Genomic DNA, 15,522 nt, shown 5'->3' with positions numbered 1-15,522 from the left:
CTTTTTCATTGCATTCTTGCCTCTTATCTCTCCAATGAGCAGGGAAGCAAAGCTGTCTGTTACACCCACTGCCCAGGCACAGGACATTCTATCTGCCTCATTTCTGTCAGTTAGCACTCTTTCCCAAGATCCAGCTCAAAATCCCTGTCTCTGATGGGTGAATTTCCTGTGTGCATGCTTCCTCCTTCTCAGTCTTCCTAAGGGTGTCTCTGAGACCACCGAGGCCAGCAGAGTCATGCTCTACAGGAGGCAAGAAGGTAGCTCGGTTCAACACAACTAATTAGCCCATGTTGGTTCAAATTTTGGGAGTCCGACCCCAAGTAGTTTATTTTAAGCATATTTAAGCACAGCACAATTCAGTGAAAATTTTTCTGGTGATAATTATTTCAATCCCATGTGCACAATAAAGCACAAAGTAAGATAAATAAGGACCAGACAGGACCACATAAAATTCTTTGTAAAGTACACGTGACACCTTCAATAAAGGTGGGTTCTATCGATTGAGAAAAACAAGCTTATGATAAGGGTGTGGGGGAGGGTCGGGAAGGGGGTGTCTCAACCACACAAACAGTACAAAGGTCATCAGGCTATTAACCATGTCTGCCCCCGGCCTCCTGGGCAGCGAACAGGTTATGCATTCTCTTCTTTTGAAGGAAGAACCCTGTGTGTGTAACATTCCAGGTTCCCCTAGTGCATATCTGTGAGCACAAGAACCTCTTTATCTCCTGTATCTCCCCCTTTTTTACCTTCTTAAAGGAAAATTGATAGTTGTAACTGAGGCTAAGATTGAGTGCATTGCCTGCATGGCTAGTATCACTAATATAGTCACGCACAACAATTCTAAGATTAGCTAACGCTAATGGAGGACCCAGGCAAGGGGAAAGCTATCTTAACTATGATGGCTATTTAAAACTCACTTGAGAGATATGTTTATATCTTTATGCAAATTGTTAATTTGATCATCAATCGTGTGAGAGAAATCTGACACATGAAAGCAACACATGACAAGAAATTGTTAAGGAACAAAATTATGCTTGAGCAACACATAATCTATAGCAGCTTTATTTTGTAAAACCATGGCCTTTCAATTTGCCAATCCTTTGGTTAGTTTTTGTGAAAATTTTTGCTGTAGCGCTAGTAGTTTTACTAAACATACACACCATTTTTTATTTTCTCATTTTTACATTCTAACCAAAGCTTTCCCTCCCTCCTCTCTTCCCAGTCCCCCTCTTCCCTCCCCTCTCCCCCACCGTCCACTCCTCCTCCACTGTTTCTCTTCAGATACAGGTAGGAATCTGGTGCATATCAGCCAGCCATGGTATATCAAGTGCAGTGAGACCAGGTATCCCCTCTTCCCCCAAGGTTGGACGAGGCAATCTGACAGGAGGAATGGGTCCTAAAATCAGGCAGCAGAGTTAGAGACCCCTGATCTTACTTCTAGGAGTCCCACATGGAGACCAAGTTACACAACTGTAACACGTATAGGGCCTAGGTCAGTCCCATGCAGATTCCCTGGTTGTCACCAAAGGCCATTTTTGAGACCATCATTGTATGCCAATAGTCATTCCTGGGACTGGTAATAAAAAAGTTGCTGTGGATACGGTGATTGAAGGATCCAATAAATGCAAAGAATCATCACAACTTTGGGGGAGGGCTCTTGATTCCATTGATTGATTGCGAAGATTTATTGACCAAAATGTATGTAATACAGCCTATCCCAGTAAGCTGTTATAACCCACAGAAAGGGCAGTATATGCAGCATTTTCCCAAAGGCAGTTGTGACCAGAGAGAAAGGTATGGTTGGAGGTAGAATTACAATAAGGAGGAATATAAGCACGCTTAATGCATAAACAATGCTATTTTTAAAAACCCACCATTGACAGAAGTATCAGGGAAAGCTGCATGGGATGGATACAGGTGCAGGTAGACTCTAATGCGTATGAGTAACTCCTAAGCCATATAAAACATTTAAAAAGTCATAAAAACATTTTAAAAGAGGGATCTCCTCTGATACAAAATATTGTTCTTGTTGACTTCCATATACCAAATGAAGCCAGAGGTTATTTTTCTGAACCATTGGCAACAGATAGTGCTATTCTGGGAACAATAATATCAATACATTAAATTAGATACTCCCTTTTTCCTCTTCATACAACTATAATTTCTACTCTAATTTCTACTATCTGAGCTCTCTGGAGAGTATCTAATTATGTTAAAACTCTGTATTATTGCATTTGGACTGGATAGGTCCAACCAAAGCATCCTCCATCCATGTGACTTAGTATTTGTATAACATCTTTTGTTCAGACAATTGATCCAAATGGATAAAAACAATCCTTAGCATGGCAAAATAACGGCATACTGTCTGTCTCCTATTACAGGAGCATCTTTTATTGCTCCTGATAAAAAGCATTTGGATGCTGACAAGCTGAGAATTAACATGTACTACAGTCAGTAAATATAACAGCATCATCTTTGTATTGTGTCCTTGTTGTCTCCCCAAGGTCTTGACAAGTTAAAGTTTTGATGTCTCCCCAAGTCATAGGCTCACTCTTCTTCTCTAGGGTCATCTCCCTTGATGGGTTTGTCATCTACTTTCAAATGCTTTACTTGTCCAGTGGTCTCTGGGATGTTGTCATGGCCAGGTGCATCCGAGCAGAAGGCATCTGGGACTTAATTCATTTGGTGGGAAGAAACAAACATAACCTCACCCTGATGTTAGGAGAACACCTTGCCCTTTCTATCCATTAGTTTCTAGGTATTGCCATTTAACATACATTTTAGGGCAAACATTCTTCTGGGGCAGCAGCAGAAGTATTGTCCTTTAAGGTGAAAAAATTTAAAGCTAGCATGGTTAAACATAGCATAGTAAGTGGGGATCTCAGTGGGTTTATATGCCCTCTTTCCATTTTTAAAATGTACTGTTTAAATATTTGATGGTGCATTTCCTTAAAAGTTTGCCCTTATAGATTGTAAGGGATTCCAGTAATTGATATTTCATAGATTGTAAACTTTCTTAAAGCATTTTCTAATACAAGCAGGAGTAATGGGAGTCCTTGAAAGAAAAAGGTGTATAATAAATGATAATAGCACCCTAGGTTATTTCACTCCTGTGAGCAGAAGCAACAGTCATACTAGAAAAAGTATCAAGTGTTGCATGAACATATTTTAAATGTCCAAATTCTGAGATGTAATACCTGTCTAATGGGATTAGGTTTTAATTCTACCAGCAGAGGGCAGGAGTGTGAAAGAAGGTCTGTCCAGCTTGCTCAGGAGGAAAAATTATTAATTTTACCTGTAAAGATTTTGCACTTGGATAAGTTCGTAAGATTTTTTAATGTTCTGAGAACAAATATTAGAGGCGAGGAGGGGGCCAGCACTTGTGCTTGAGCAATAGAGGATGTTGATGGACCTGGCAGATTAGAATGAGTATAAGCAGGAGTTATGAAAAATGCTGAGACATCTGAAGGGAGAGAAATAATTATGAAATAACATTAGTAGTGGGGTTGGGTTTAACTTTTACATTTCTAAAAGAGAAATGGTTTCAGCACAACTTGGAGAGTCATTTAAAATATTCAGTGGCTGAGAAGCATCTAATAACAGTTGATTGATTATGGCGAGTTCAGAGTGTTGAGCTGCACAACCAGGAGTCAGTATAATCTGCCATTGTGGATGGTGTAGTGAAGATGGAGTTTCTGTTCTGCCCAGTCCCATGGCCCTTTAGTCCAAAATTAAACACACAGAGGCATTATCTGCAAGTGTTCACTGCAATGAGTTGTTGGTGTGGTTCAATACTTCTAGCTTCTGGTATACCATCAATACTGGACCTCATGGAAGCTTCTCTTGGCTGTATCCCAGAGTCACGGAGATCCTGTGGCTATGGTTCCATAGGGCCAGTCCCTCACCCTCTCCAGCAGCTCACAGATGGGGTAGATGTTGGGGTGGGCCAGCTCAAACCCTAGATAGCAGCTCAGTGGACCTGGTAGAAGCTGAGTTGTCAGTCCGGGCCTCCACTGGGGCCACTCCCCTCAGGGTCAGGACCAGCTCTCCTGGGGCCAGCTCTCTCATTGCAGCAGTCATGGAGGTCGGGGATTGTTCTTCAAGGGCTGTCAAAGATTGGGACCAACTCTCCTGTGCACACTCCCCTGGGGCCAGTTTTCCTGGGGAGGGGATTAACTTTCTTGCTGAGGCACCCAGAAAGGAGCAGGCCCAGTTATTTCTCCAGTGCCTTGGCCACTGGGGTCAGCTTTTCCGTGGCTCCCGGTAGTAAAATGACCCATAGATATAAACACAAATCCAGGCTATTGTAGGACCACGGACCCAGACATGGCTGTCAGTTGCAGCTCAGGCTCAGATGTCACCATGGCCTTGGGTGGCAGCTCTGACCACTCACATTGGTGTGGTCCTGGAGACAGCATGGCCCTCGAACACCAATGTGGTGTTCCAGGTGGTGGTCCAGATCCTGGGTATCAGCACAGCCTTTGGTGGTAATGAGGGCCACAGAGCTCAACACAGACCCCAGCTGTGGTAGGGCCATGGACCCAGACATGGACCTTGGCTGCAGCTCAAGCCTAGATATCACCATGGCCTCAGGTGGTGGTTCAGACCATATTTTCAAAAGATCTTAAAAGAAGATCTTTAGAATACTGTTTACCTATAGAACTTGAGTAACATGCTAATGCTACCTGTCAGTTATTATCATTGTGAAACAAACAATCACCCTGCATTATTTAGTGGCACAGTGTTTTCTATAGACTCTTTCCCAGTAAGTGGTTTAAGACCTGTCCTTCTCATCATTATCAAGTCTATGATTTCTTATCAATAAAGAGATACAGACCACTGTGGAGAATTATGACATGCATTAATTTCCATAATATCATTACCTTTTTGATAATATAATTCCAGTAGGTAATTAGGTGGAAGGAATGATAAATAGTTAATAAGGATCTAAGAGGTTAATTCTATGAATTTCCACTTTAGCTGCAGCATTTTTAAATAAACTATTAACTCACTCTACTATAGGTGTTATGTTCCTTATAGATTTAACTGGGAACCTCTGGAAAGCAACTTAACAATAGAGCCAAATACTTGGTGGTAGGCTATTTTGGCCCCAAATTCTTGTTAGTAGCTGAAAGTACACTGGGAAGTTTTAAGCTGAGTCAATGATGGTAAATTAGATGACAAGTAATAATGTATCCCAAATAATTATAAGGTGGTTGGTTGCTTTTGTATTTTACCCAGAACTATGTTCAAATTTTATTCCTTTAGTTTATTTATCACGACAGTTATGCACTCATTTAAGTATGGATTAGACAAACAGGAGAGGAGAATGTCTTTCCCAAGGCTTAAAATTCCTGCTTCTGATGGGCAAAATTCATCTCCCTGTGTGCAAATCTCTTCTTCCTCAGTGTTTGGCTTATCCCTTAGTTTGAACTTTCATAGATGTCTCATGGGGGACACAGCTGCAATTTTCTCTGGGTGACTGTTTTCTTTTCAAGCATCCTTATCCCTCCTGGAGTGTAGGGATCGAGGCTTCTTGGGTAGACACCTGCAGACTCTTGCTAACTAAGTGCCAGGGATCCCCTTGGACTGACACACAAACGAGACTTTCAAGAAGAAGATGTGAGTTTTGCTTTGTGCTAACTGGATGATTTCTTATTCATCTCTCCCAGTGTGGACCTAACTTCACATTCCAAAAAGACCCAGTTCAGTCCTTATGTGTTATGAGTGTACATTCTTTCGATTTGAATTTATGAACTTTTGACATTCTTTCACATTTTTGTTTCCATGTTACTTTTGTTCACACTGTTCTTATCTTGGCACTGGCATTATATTAATCTAACAACGGATTTAACATTTTTATTCTGCTTTCCATAAATTTGACATAAGAGTGTGTTTATTCCTCCCTTTAAATATTTGGTTGGTTTTGTTAGTAAATTATTGTGACGTTGGTATCTTCTGTGACAGAAGATGGATTTGATGCTCATTGGCTATGAGGCGTCTGTGTGGGAAGGCTGATTCAATGTCCATTGGCTATGAGATGTTTGTGAAATACTTTGACTTTTATTTATACTGTACCTTTTTCTATGAAATTTTTGTTCTGCCACATTCAAGCATGCAGTTATTTCAAACACTTTACCACTTAAATATCCACTCTATCTGTAGTGCTTCCCTTTGCTGTTCCCTGAGCAACATAATCACACCACTTCCCTTGGTTTTGATCTTTGGTGCAGGATGCTCATCCATATCGATAACATTTTATGTCTTTTTTTCTTTTTATGAGAGTGTCTTTGTAGTTCAGGCTGGCCTCAAGCTTGCTATAGAGGTAAGGATGTCCTTGAAAACTCCTAATCCTTCTTCATCTGTCTCTCAAGTGACAGAGTGACAGATGTGCACCACCATGACCAACATATTAACAGTGCCTTGCAATGTCAAACTGCAGCTTGTTTCTCTGCATTCCTTGTCATTTTAGTTAACTCTTTCTTATGGTTTCCATGCTTCTTTATCTTTCAGATTGTTTCAAAGTAAATATTAATATTTTAAGATATTAAAATGCTACATACAAATATAAAAATGCAATAAAAATAACATTCTTATGTATGCCTTATCTACAGTCTTTCCACTTTTGTTTCTTTTTCTTTGAGACAGGATTTCTCTGTGTAGCCCTGACTGTCCTGGAATTCACTCTGTGGAACAGGTTGGCCTTGAACTCACTGAGATCCCGCTGCCTCTGCCTCCTGAGTGATTGGATTAAAGACATGCACCACCACTGCCCTCTTTCCACTTATAATACAAATAATTATGGTATAGCTTAGACTAAAAAATTATATTAGCTAAGTTCATAATCAGTGGTATCATTCATTTTATTCTAATTAATTCTAGAAATGTATAAGCTACCACAATGATTTTAATGATTTCCTTGGTTGCTTTAGGATTTTTGTATTTTCAAACATAAAGTTTTAAAAATTATCCTCTATTATTGACATATAGCACAACTGCATGGTGATTATTAAGTACTGTCTAAATGACATCAACTTCTTGAAAATTCTTGAAAGCCATCTTGTGGGGCTGTAACCTGGTGAATGTTGACAAATGTTCAGCCTATGCTTCAAAGTCATTTCAGAGGAACATCACTCTTCTAAAACTGCCCACTTGGTCAAACTTATTTATTTTAATTCACATTTCTCTACTGTAACTTAAGTCTATTCTTATAACCAGCTTTAGGGGGCACCACATATAATTTCCTTATATTTATGCCATACTTTCTTTATGTGTCTTATATATATATTAATATCATGAGAGGTCAGTATTTCTTTAAATTTATTCTTCATCCATATATTGCATCCTGACCTCAGTTTCCCTTCCCTCCACTCCTCCTAGTTCTACCCCTATCCACATCCCTTCTCCCTGAGATCCATCCTCCTCCTTTCCCTTCAGAAAAGGGCAGGCCTCCTAGGAATATCAACCAAACATGACATGTCAAGTTATAATAAATCTAGCCATAACCCCTCATATTAAGGCTGGATGAGGCAACCTAGTAGGAGGAAAAAGGTCCCAAAAGCAGGCAAAAGAGCCAGAGACCTGATCCCGCACCACTCCCCTCACTGTTAGGAGCCCCACAGGAACACCAAGCTACACAATAGTAACATCTATGCAGAGGTACAGAGGACCTGGGTCAAACCCATACAGGCTCCCTGGTTGTTGGTTGAGTCTCTGTGAGCCCCTATGAGCCCTAGTTTGTTGATTCTGTGGACTGTTTTGTTATGGTGTCTTGACCCATCTGGTTCCTACAATCCTTCTTCACTCTCTTCTGCAGGATTCCCTGAGCTCTGTCTAATGTTTGGCTGTGGGTCTCTGTATTTGCTCCCATCAGCTGCTGGATATAGCCTCTCTGATGATGATTATGCTAAGCTCCAGTCTATGAGTACAGCAGGGTATCATTAGGAATCATTTCATTGACTTTTTTTTTTTTTTTGGTAGTGTTTGGTTCTATCCTTGGTCTCTGGGCTATACAGACTGGTTCTTGGCCCTCCAAGCAGTGTCATGGCACGGGTCTCAACTTGGACCAGTCATTGGTTGGCTGCTCCTGGAAGTTCTGCTCCACCATTGCCCCAGCACATCTTGTAGACAAGATTAATTGTAGGTCAAATTGTAGATCAAAGTTTGTGGTTGGGTTGATGTCCCAAACCCTCTACTGGAAGCCTTGTGTGGTTAGGGAAGATGGCTGGTTCAGGTTTCCTGGGTCACCCTCATGGATTCCTGGGAGTTTCTATTGCACTAGGTTTCTACCTACCCTATAAAATGCCCCCCATTTCAGTTGTCTCTCCCAGTATTCTCTCCTTCCACTCCTCCCCCTACCTAATCCATCCTTTTCCCATCCCCACCTACCCCTAGTCTACCCATGAATTCTATTTTATTCCCCTTCCCAGGGAGATCCATGTGTTCCTCTTTGGGCCCACCTTGTTACTTAGCCTCTCTGGGCTTGAAGATTGCAGCATGATTATCCTTTATAGCTATTAGTCACTTACAGAATACATACCAGGTTTGTCTTTTAGGATCTGAGTTACTTTACTCCATGACTTTTTTCTAGTTCAATCCATTTGCTTGCAAATTTTGTGATTTTTTTAAACATTGTGTAAATGTACCCACATTTTTTATATCCATTCTTCAGGGACATCAAGGTTGTTTCCATTTTCTGGCTATTATGAATAATGCTGCTATGAACATATTTGAGCAAGTGTCTTTGCAGTATGATGGAGCATCTGTGGATATATGCTCAGGAGTGTTATAGCTGGGTCTTGAGGTCGATCAATTCCCATTTTCTGAGGAATCTCCATATTGATTTTCATAGTGGCTGTCCATGTTTGCACTCCTACCAGCAATGAAGGAGAGTTAACCTTGTTCCACATCCTCACCAGCATGAGCTGTCACTTGTGTTTTTGATCTTAGCCATTCTGACAGGGGTAGGATGGAATCTCCCCGTCATTTTGATTTGCATGTCCCTGATGGCTAAGGATGAACATTTCTTTGAGTGCTTCTTGACCATTTGAGATTCTCTGTTGAGATCTATACCCCATTTTAAAATTAGATTATATGGTTTGTTGATGTCTAGTTTCTTGAGTTCTTTATATATTCGGTTATCAACCCTCTGTCACATGTGGGGTTGGAGAAAATCTTTTCCCATTATGTTGGCTGCTGTTTTGTTCTATTGACCATGTCCTTTGCATGGTCATGAGGTCCCATTTATTGTCAATCGTAGTACCTGTGCTATTATCTGTTTTGTTGTTTCTTGTACCAGTGTGTTCAGGGCTATTCCTCACTTTCTCTTCTATCAGGTTCAGTGTGTCTGATTTTATGTTGAGGTCTTTGATCCACTTGGACTTGAGTTTTGTCCATGATAGATATGGATCTATTTGCATTCTACATGTAAACATCCAGTTAGGACAGCACCATCTATTGAAAATGCTTTCTTTTTTCCATTGTATATTTCTTGCTCCTTTGTCAAAAATCAGGTGTTCATAGGTATGTGGGTTTATGTTTGGGTCTTCAATTTTATTCTGTTCTTATGCCAATACCATGCAGGTATTATTATTATTACTATTGCTCTGTAGTACAGTTTGAAATCGTTATGATGATACTTCCAGAAGTCCTTCTATTGTACAGGATTGTTTTTGCTATCCTGAAGTTTTTGTTTTTCTACATGAAGTTGAGTATTGTTTTTTCAAAATCTGTAAAGAGTTGTATTAGAATTTTTATGGGGATTGCATTGAATCTGTAGATTGCTTTTAATAAAGTGGCCATTTTTACTATGTTAATCCTACCAATCAATGAGCATGGGAGATCTTTTCATCTTCTGATATCTTCTTCAATTTCTTTCTTCAAAGACTTGAAATTAATGTTAGTTATATGGGTATTTCACTTGCTTGGCTAGAGTTACCCTGAGATATTTTATATTATTTGTAGCTATTTGTGAAGGGTGTTGTTTTCCTGATTTATTTCTCAGTCCATTTACTGTTTGTACATAAGAGAGCTGCTGACTTTTTTGAGTTAATTTTGTATCCATCCATTTCTCTGAAAGTGAAGTTGTAGGAGTTCCCTGGTAGAGTTTTTTGGGGTTGCTTATATATACTACCATATCATCTACAAGTAGTGATACTTTGACTTCTTCTTTTCTAATTTGTGTTCCCTTGGTCCCTGCTGTGGTACAGGTTTTGGTTCACACAGTCTGTGGAAAGAAGATTCAGAGGTACATTAAAATTAATTTAGCTTTTCTTAGCTGCAGGGTGAAACCTTCTCTAAGGACTGTACCACTTTTCCTTTGCCCAGAGCATTTTTATTGTTCTCTATATTTACACTTAAGCAAGTTGATTTCCACATCTTCAAAACATTTTGAGGAAGCTCCCAAAGGGACAATGCCAAGTGCAAAATCTCAAAGAGAAAATACCAGTTTTCTGGGTTGTCTGTTTGTCTGTCTGCCTGCCTGTCTGCCTGCCTGCCTGTCTGCCTTTCTTTTTTATTTATTTATTGGTTTTTTGAAACAGGGCTTCTCTGTGTAACAGCTCTGGCTGTCCTGGAACTTACTCTGTAGACCAGGCTGGCCTCAAACTCACAGAAACTGGCCTGTCTCTGCCTGCCAAATTCTGGGATTAAAGGCATGCACCACCACCACTTGGCTGTGGGATGTTTTCTAATCAAGTTTTGCATAGGCATTGCACCTTTGGGAAACTCTCAGACAAGATTCATGTAGGCACAAGAGAAACAAAAGGTATCTATCTGCTAAAGAAAAGATGGATTAGGGCTAGGTACTTGCTTTCTGGAGCTAGACCAGGTGAAGCCCAGTGGGAATGGTCCCACAGATCTCCTTGTGTTGTCTCATTGCTTCAAGTACTATAGTGAAGAGAGTGGACAGCCTTGTTTTATTCCTGGTTTTGGTGGAATTGCTTTGAATTTCCCTCCATTTAATTTGATGTTGCTGTAAATTGCCTTTATTATGCTTAAATAATAATACAAGGTATGTCCCTTGTATCCCTGATCTCTCCAAGACTTTTATCATGAAGGAGTGTTGGATTTCATCAAAGACTTTTTCAGCATCTAATAAGATGATCACGGGAGTTCTTTTCTTTCAGATCGTTTATATGGTGGGTTACGTTGACAGATTTTCATATATTGAACCATTTCTACCTACTTGGCCATGGTGGATGATCTTTTTGATGTATTCTTGAGTGCAGTTTATGAAAATTTATTGAATATTTTTGCATCTATATTCATGAGAGAAAATGGCCTGCAATTTTCTTTCTTAACAGCTTTGTGTGATTTGGGTCTCAGGTGACTGCGGCCTCATAAAATAAATTTAGCAATTTAGCAATATTCCTTGTGTTTCTATGTTGTGGAATAGTTTGAGAAGTATTGATATTAGTGATATTAGCTCTTCTTTGAAAGTCTGGTAGAATTCTGCATTAAAACCATCTGGCCCTGAGGATTTTTTTCCTATTTTCTTAGATGTTATATAAGTCTATTTCAATTATTTATCTCATCTTAATTTAACTTTGGTAAGTGGTGTATCTATCAAGAAAACTGTCCATTTCTTTTAGATTTGTCAATTTTGTGGAGTACAGGATTTTGAAGTATGACCTAATGATTCTTTAGGTTTCCTCAGTGTCTGTTGTTATGTCCCCCTTTTCATTTCTGATTTTGTTAATTTGGATATTCTTTCAACTGTGAAATGCATTCTGTTGTGGGAGGTGCAAACTGTAGAAGCTGTGGCTAAGTTAGCACTAACGTGAAAATGACTATCTAGCCATGGCTTCCTGCAAGTCAAACAAATTGTTTTTTAAGATGAGTGGACAAGGATGAGAAGTATGCCAGGTGGAGGCACACATATGCAATGTCATGGGACTTCTATGCAACCATTTGTTCTGTCTATGGCAATGCCACAAAGAGACATGAAATCCCATGTGCTGTCTCTGTGATCCCCAGCATCTAAGGCAGTGCAAAATTCTGATAAATACTTGCTGATCAGATAAATGAATTAAATTATGGTCATAAATGTTTTTATGTTCTTATTGCTGAAATAAAATATCATGACCAAAGCAACTTACAAAAAGAAATCATTTAATTGGGCTTATGGTTTCAGGGAGCCATGGCAGGGCAGCCTGGCAGTAAGCAGCAGGCATGGTGGCAGGAACAGCTGAGCGCTCACATCTTGATCTGCAAGCAGGAAGCAGAGAGGCATGTTGGAAATAATCCAAGCCTTTTGAAACCTCAGAGCCCATCCCCAGTGACACACCTTCTCCAACAAGGCTGTAATTCCTAATCCTTCTCAAATAGCCACCAGCTGGGGACCAAGTACTGGATCACTCAAGCCTATGGGGGTCATTCTTACTCAGAACACAACTTCAGAGACTAGGATATAAAAAGTTCTGTGGGTATTGTCTTTGCTCTTTCTTGCGTCCTTTGTTATCATTCCATAAGGACGCTCAACTAGACCTGTGGAGAGGCCCTTATTGTTAGCAGTCATGTATGTGGGTCCATTTGGGAAGTGGATCCAACTCTAACTAAGATACTTCTTCATATGGATCTCATGAGAGATGTTGAGTCAGAACCACTCGGTGAAAGAGAGCAGTGTGAATATGAGCAAAGGACACTATCTACCTGAATGGAAATGTCATAAATGCGACTATAAAAATAAAATGTGTTCAAGTTCCTGGCCAAGAGAATTATGTATGTATGTATGTATGTATGTATGTATGTATGTATGTATGTATGTTTGCATACATATATATGTATGTATGTATATACAATCTCAAGCTATAACTAGTTCAAAGATCAAAGAACAGGGCTTTTAAAGATAGACAGACATGGAGTTTGGAAAGAACCTTTCGACTCCCATGGAAAAGTCTCATGTTGCTTGAATTCAGATTTCACAAGTTCATGCAACTAATGAAGCCACACTGACCATGGTTCTGGATGGTGATAGTTTTGGTTGTTGGATGGTGACAGTTTTGGTTTCAGAGTTAAATGTGATCCTAGGACTCCCCCTATTTTTTGAGGTGACATGGATATGAAAAGACTGTCAGTGTCAAATATTCACAGCTCCTCTTGTTGGCAGGTTCCTTTGCAGGTATAATGACTGAGTCTGTACAACTTGATCTGGCCAAAAAGATAGGTGTGACTAGAGACACCGCTAGGCCCAAACCTTAAAACATATATCATGGGGGTAGGGGAACTGGGAGAGACAGTTCAGCACTTGCTGCTCTTTGAGAACCAAGGTTTGGTTCCCAGCACCCAAATCAGACAACTTAAAACCACTCCCAACTCCAGCTCTAGGGGTGCTAGGAGCCTTTTCTAACCTCTATGGGCACTGCACATATACGGTACACAAGCAGGCACATATATAAACACAGATGGATAAAAGTAAAAATTTAATGATTAAACAAAAGTCTAAGATGGAACCTTCTAGCCTTCTCTTCCTCTACAGTAGTGCCTCCAGATATTTCAGCTGCAAGGCAGAAAAGGAAGAATTGACTTCCATTGAAAATTGTATGAGACTGATAATCTCCAGTTAGGTCACTGGAGTGGAAGGTTTAATTGTTACTTCAACCAAGTCTGACCCATCCTGACTATCCCTTTCCCGGATCTCTGGATCTTTGAAGGGCGAGGACCAGGGCCTGTGTCTGTCTAGATAGCTATCTCATTCAGTTTTTTTTTTTTTTTTTTTTGTGTGTGTGTGTGTGTGTGTGTGTGTGTTCTAACTCAGAGTCCTGTGCATGCTAGACAAGTTTTCTCTCACTGAATGATACCTCCAGTCAGTTAGTATGCTTTATACATACAGTTCACTTCTAGAGTTTTGGGGATCCTGGCAACCACCATGCCTGAGTCTTGCCTGTAATATTCCATAGCCCATCCAAAAGCAAGTCATGATATTTCACAAGACTTGGAAATTAAAAGAATAGTCTACCACTGAGTACTCTAGATACCCATAGACCCTGTGTAATTTCATAAGATCTCTTCAGAGGACAACGCACTCACACACACATAATCCATGCATGCACACATTCATGCACACATGCATGCATGTGATGGGGGCCTGTGGAGAGGCAGGGGGAGTCCTGGCTTGATCTGCTGATCAATTGGCCCACTTTAAAGTTGCAGTTTGATGTTCTTAGGAACTGTCCTTTCTTTTCCTAGGGGATAGACAGAGGTGATTAACTCAGGGTAGGGGCAGGGACAAAATACCTACAGAGCTGACCTCAGAAACATTAGTTAATATTCATATAATGTTTGTTATATGGAAGTCCCTGTTTCTTTTTTTTAATATTTATTTATTTTTATTTTGTGTGCATTGGTGTTTTGCCTGCACATTTGTCTGCGTGAGGATGCCAGATTCCCTGGAACTGGAGTTACAGTCTGTGAGCTGCCGCATGGGTGCTGGGAAATGAACCCAGGTCCTCTGGAAGAGCAGCCAGTGTTCTTAACCACTGAGCCAACTCTCCACCCCTGTTTTAAGTGCCTCACATACACTAATTTAATCTTTACCACAATACTATGAAGCAGCTACTACTGTCATCTATCTTACAGATGGTGAAACTGAGACTCGGGGAAGTTATACAATTATGCAGTCGTAAAAGAAATCCAGAACCCAGCACCGGTCGAAAAGAAATGCTTTGGAGCAGGGTGTCATTTTCCAAGAGTTCTTCCTCAAAATTAGGAAAACAAAGGACAACTACTCTAAAACAGAATTTGTCTTAATTAATTAATTAACTAATTAATTGATGTGTATGTGTGCCATGGCATACACCATACCAAGTGTGGAGGCCGGAAGACAACTGTCAGAAGTCTGTTCAAACCTTCCCCCATGTGAGTCCGGGAATCCAACTCAAGTCATCAGGCTTGGCAGCAAGCGCGTTTCCCTACTGAGCTATCTCACTGCCCCAGGACAAGTTCTTTGACCTACTACATCCTCTAACTATGTTAGTCCATGTGTACAAGTTCAGTTGTCTTTCTTTTTAAAGATTCCTTCCTCCTTCTTAACAGGCAGATTGCAATGGCCGACAAAGATATGAAAGAAAAGGATGCGTGTGGCCCCTGCGGAAGGCAACATGGAAAGCTGCTAGTTTCATTCCTGCTGCAACTTTGTTCAGGGACTTGCCCTTCAAAGGCTGTTTGCAAGTTTTTAAGTCCAGCCCTCTCTCCCTTCCAACACAGCTCAACAGCGCCACCTGCCACACACTGCACACACCGAGCTTTCAGGTCTGAAAGGAAAAGGGAATCAATCAGTCACTGGGCAAACCGGAAGGCAAAGCTCAGGACATACTCCAAAGGCGACTCTCTTCTTAAGGCAGCCGCTGTTCCTGCAATGAAGTACAAGTTCACACAAGACTTCGGGAAGATACCGCCTCTAACATAAGGACAGGTAGTCCCTAAGTCCCTAGAGAAGTCACAGAACCAGGCAAAAGTAAATTAAGCCGCCGGATCCTCACAGCCCGCCCATTTGGAAAGAAATCAAGCTTCCAAGCACAGAAC

This window comes from Phodopus roborovskii, unplaced genomic scaffold (assembly GCF_943737965.1).
Source record: "Phodopus roborovskii unplaced genomic scaffold, PHOROB, whole genome shotgun sequence".
NCBI lineage: Eukaryota > Metazoa > Chordata > Mammalia > Rodentia > Cricetidae > Phodopus > Phodopus roborovskii.
The sequence above is the reverse complement of the archived record's forward strand: the minus strand, read 5'-3'. Positions refer to the sequence as shown.